Genomic DNA, 5,271 nt, shown 5'->3' on the forward strand with positions numbered 1-5,271 from the left:
AGCTGGGGCTAACTACTGCTGTGCAACTGGCTGCTGGACTTCCTCACCGGGAGACCTCAGACAGTGCGGGTCGGCAGAAACACATCCCACCATCACAATGAACACCGGGGCTCCCCAAGGATGTGTGCTGAGCCCCTCCTCTTCACTCTGCTGACCATGACTGCACGCCAACACACAACCAAACTCTTTGTGAAGTTTGTGGACGACACAACTGTGGTGGGTCTCATCTCCGGTGGAGATGAAACAAACTACAGGAATGAGATGCACCTTCTGGTCGAGTGGTGCAGAGACCACAACCTCTCCTGAATGTGGAGAAGACAAAGGTTGTGGACTACAGGAGAGCACACAGTCAGCACACCCTCTGACCATCGACGGTGTGCTGTGGAGCAGGTGAGCAGCACAAGTTCTGGGTGTGCACTCACTGAGGACCTCTCCTGGACTAACAACACTGCATCCTGACCAAGAAGGAACAGCAGCGCCTCTACTTCCTCGCAAGCTTAAAAGAGCCAGAGCCTCCTCCATCCTGTGCACCTTCTACAGAGGGCCTGGTGAGAGCATCCTGTCCAGCTGCATCACTGTGTGGTACGGAGCCTGCACCCCACCTGCAGGAAGACGCTTCATCGCATAGTGAGAGCAGCTGAGAGGATCATCAGCGTCCCTCTCCCCTCCCTCCAAGACCTCTACAACAGCCGTCACCCGAAAGGCCCTCCATCACAGGAGACCCACCCACCCTTCACACCGCTTCTTTAGTCTGCTGCCATCAGGAAAGAGACTGCGCAGCCTCCGGCCAGGACCAGCAGACTGAGGGACAGCTCAGTCAAACTGGGGTGTTCCTCTCTTCATTCTCTTATCTTCTGTGACATCAGAAAGATGAAGAGACCAAAATGGCCTCAGCATTATGAAGAGCTAACTAACTAACAAGCTGGAAACTCTGCTCTGACACTCAGTGCCACTTACTGTCACGCAAAGGTACTCACTGACACTCACAGGCACTCACAGGAACTCGCTAAATATCACTGAAACTCACCAAGTTTCATCAACCAACTACTACCTCCACAAAAGTCGACGCCCACCCACGTTAGCTAGCGTTGGCGTCATCGCTCTGTTTGTGTCATCACAGGGCAGCTTTCCAACTAGAAATGAACTGAACTGGCTTTCCATACAACACTGTCATGAGGTCCACATTGTCCTGTAATGGAATCCAGAGTCTGAGAGTGTATGACTGGCAACAAATAACAATTTCACTTTGTAGATTAAAGCAACATGTGCTCACACCAGAATCAGTCCTGTCAGCTGATATGAACAGGACTTCCTCCTCCTCCTCCTCAGGTTCAGACAATATGAAGAAGTCCTCTATAAAAACACATAAATTCATTAAGTATGTTCTTTATGTGTATAGGACCACTGTCCCTATGGACTAGCAGAAGTGAGCATATGAGGAACTGGAACCGCTTCTTCATCTGGACCATGGGGATGCCAATTTATAACACCTGAACCCCCTCCACTGTCTGCACACACAGGAAGTTCACCCTTAATCAATGCTCTCTGTTTCAGTTAACCTGTCTGAATTAGTCTCTGAAACAACATGTAGAGCCCGTATGGCGCCTCCGGCCGCCCGTGTGTCGAGCAAGCCGCCTCCTCCTACAGCCAATCGCGAGGCCGAGTGCTACCACGAATTTACCACGAATTGACCAATGACAGAGCCGCCCTCTACCACGATTTGCTAGCCCCACCTCCGCCGACAGCCAATCACGAGGCCGAGTGCTACCACGAATTGACCATGAATCGACCAATGACAGAGCTGTCCTCTACCACAATTTGCCAGCTCCCGCCTACATCCGTGGCAACGAGCTGGCCAATCTCAGCTCGGACCGCTGCTGGAGGCGGAGAATGACCCGGTCACTGCGCTGTTGCTATGGTCAACGTCATTCCATTTTCCGAGCTACATCGCTGTTGGACGGCTATCCGCAGGATAATTTACTCCGCTAACTGTCTGCAATTTTAATTTCTGCCGGCGAGTACGACTGTTTGTATTGTTTGAGTGTTTGTATTGTATTTTAATGTTGGTATTTGATTGTAAAGTGTTATGTTTGTGTAGTAACATAAATAACCTAGCCTACATAGCGGCTGCTCTTTACCGGCCGGTTAAGTTCAGATTCAGAATCAGAATTCCTTTGTTTATCCCAGAGGGGAAATTCTTTTTTGTTACAGACAATAGAAATTAAAGATAAATTGAGTAAGTGAAAGTATGAAATTCAAATATATAATAAATATCTAAATACCTGGATAGCATTTACATCCCTGAGTTGTATCTAAAAGTTATTAGCCGAGCAACTTAGCCAACTCCGGCTAAGTTGCTCGGCTAATAACTTCACGTCGTGTCACGTGGTTCAAGCCTAGTGCTATTTTTAACTTTAGTAACCGTTACATTTAATGGGCTTTTATTACTATAGTATTACTATGTCATAGCATCACGCTGTTTTCAATAGCCTATGATAATATATTTGTTATAAACACTTATAATTTACAGTTGTTTAAACAACAAACAATAAGCTATTATGTTACATTAGGCTAATGGTCTGATAGGTGCTTAGTTAAACATTATGCTTGGCCTCCTTGTTCTTGTTCTTCTCTAATTGTTGTTCTTTTATGACTTTTACTGGCAGACATGGACCCTGTCTTCAGGAAGAGACCGATGGGACCATAATCCTAAAACTCCCATGATGCTGGCCGGGTGAAGAGCAGGGCCCAGCCATGGTCTCGTCCTCTTTCACCAGAGGAGGTGCTGGAGTCGGCCAGACAGGCTGCAGTTGCACAAGGCCTCGACCCAGACAACAAGGTGTGTGTGCTGGGTCTACATAAGCTGCAGGTCGGAATGTTTAGGGGGCAGACATTCAAGGGGGTGCTGGAAAATGCTCTGGGGTATGGTGGTTTACCTGGTGGCCTCAATGATCAGGGAGAGTGAGAAGGGTGAGGGTAAGGACTCCATTAACAACAGGGCCAATAAGGAAGCCTTCCGCCGCTACATGGAGCTGTTTCCTGAGGGCCGGGAGGCTATCTTCATTAAGCTCCAACGGGCGAGCACCCACACATCTTCCTCCACCATTGCCAAGGCTACACCTACCATCAGTGTTGCCTCAGCCTCTGCAGTGCCAACCCCTGGTGGTTGCTTCTGCCACGCCGTCCACCAGCCAGCCCCCTGCTTCTACTGCAACAACTGTAAGCCAGTCCCCACTCTCCACCAGCAGTGCCTCTGCTACACCACCCACCAGCCGAGCCCCTTCAACAGTGCGTGTGCCAGTCACATCACTGCATGCTTTGCTGGCGGGAAAGAACCTCACCCAAAGGAGCCTTGACATGTCTGTCAAAAGACTAGTCTCTTTTTCTACCTCCAGGTTTCAGCCTAGTAAGTATGATGTAATTATAGTTGTGTGATCTCAATAATATCTGAGTACCCAGTATATATATATTTTTTTACTTATTCATTAATGTTTTCTCCAGCCATTCCAACGCGAGGCTCAACAGAGCTCATCCTCCCAGTCCCTGCACCAGCAGTGCCATGTGCCACGGAGCCACCATGTGACGTGGACAACAGGGACCTGGTCATGGCAGCAGAGCAAGTGGAGGAGTCAGTAGCAACACGTGAGTTCCAATTCAACAATAAATAGAAAGCATTCAGCAAATAAATAAACAAAGCAAATTCTTACACTGCACATCTTGTATTCTGTTTAACAGAGAGCAGACTTTGTCTCCCTGCTGGCTGGATACCAGCCTTGCCAGTGCTAGACCAGCAGTGGATTTCAAAAACTTTGTTTAAGTGGTCCAGAACTGGACAACCCGAGCTGGACTTCACCAGGGTGGACAGAATGTGGTGGTACCCACCACAGCCATCACTTGCTCCCACTGGCATTCCACCAATGGAGCAGTACTTTGGCCACCCACTGTTCTTGTGGATGCCAAGGAAGCTGTGGCGCATGAAGATACTCTGCCCTCATAAAGACTGTGGGAAGGAGGAACTAACATCAGCTGGACTGCATCAAAGGGTACGCCAGGTTGTTGGTGTCAGTGGCACATATTTCATGGGGCGGAGTATCTTTCATGTAAGGGGTGCAAGCGGAAAGTCATAAGCTGGGCGAGCAACATCATCCACCAGTTAGACATCGGCCATCGCATGCAGTTCCCCTGTTTGCTCACAGCCAAGCTGGGATGTGATATGCACGTTATGTGGCAGAGAGGCCTGGGGAACAGCAGCAGCCAGGTCCAGAGACAGCTGGAAGAGCAGCATGTTGAGGTCTGGCTGCAGAAGCAGCTCCAGTTCCTGACAGACTGCAGTGGAGTTGCTAGAGCCGTATCTGCAAGGGCTTGTTGCTCCAGTGGCCATTGGGAACATGCCAGCAATGATACCTGTGCCAAAACATCGATGGCTAATGCAGGTATAGTGTCAGGATGTGCTTGGCAGGTTAGAGGAGATCAAGGCATCCATCACCTCGCTTTTTGGCAGAGTCTTAAAGATGGACTCCACTAAGAAAATTGTCAAGAAGCTGGCAGGTGAAAGTCGCTCCACAGCATCATGGGCCACCAACATTGGCAATGAGCATGGCCAGGTCATCATGTCTGTGCTGACAGCCAGTGAGGGCTATGGCCTCGGCAAAATGATTGGTGGCCTAATCTGCCGCTTCCAGGATGCAGGAGTACCACCTCCTGAGGTGCTGTATGTGGACCGGGACTGCTGTGGGTCCACACATCTTCACAGCATGTTTAGACCATGGGGCTGCATGCAGATACGACTCGATGTGTGGCACTTCATGCGGAGGATTGCCGTGGATGCACCACAGACTCACACTCCCTTTATGCTGGCTTCATGAACCAGCTGAGCCAGTGTATTTTCATCTGGGATGAGGATGATGTGCGTGCCCTGAGGGAGGCAAGTGCGCTGAGCTGGCAGCAAGACACCTACACCCCTCCACCACTGCTGCTGTCATGCGGCACATCTCCAGAGCAGAGATGGCGCTGCACTGCAGACGGACCACCAGGAGTAGCACTGAGATAGAGGCACTCATCACCCAGCTCTTGGTGGCCTATGATGGGGACAGGGGGTGCAACACCTTGGTGTGCCCCTCCTCTACAGCGAGCGGATGGTGGAGATCTGAAAGGTGCAGAAAAAAACACCTCCGTTGCCTCCAGGACCCCCCTGGCGTGCAGCTGTACATGCAGACAGGGACCCTGCAGAAGGGGGGCACACACTGCCAACATACAGATGCGCCAGGGGAT

Source organism: Parambassis ranga, unplaced genomic scaffold (assembly GCF_900634625.1).
Source record: "Parambassis ranga unplaced genomic scaffold, fParRan2.1 scaffold_22_arrow_ctg1, whole genome shotgun sequence".
NCBI classification, from domain to species: Eukaryota; Metazoa; Chordata; class Actinopteri; family Ambassidae; genus Parambassis; species Parambassis ranga.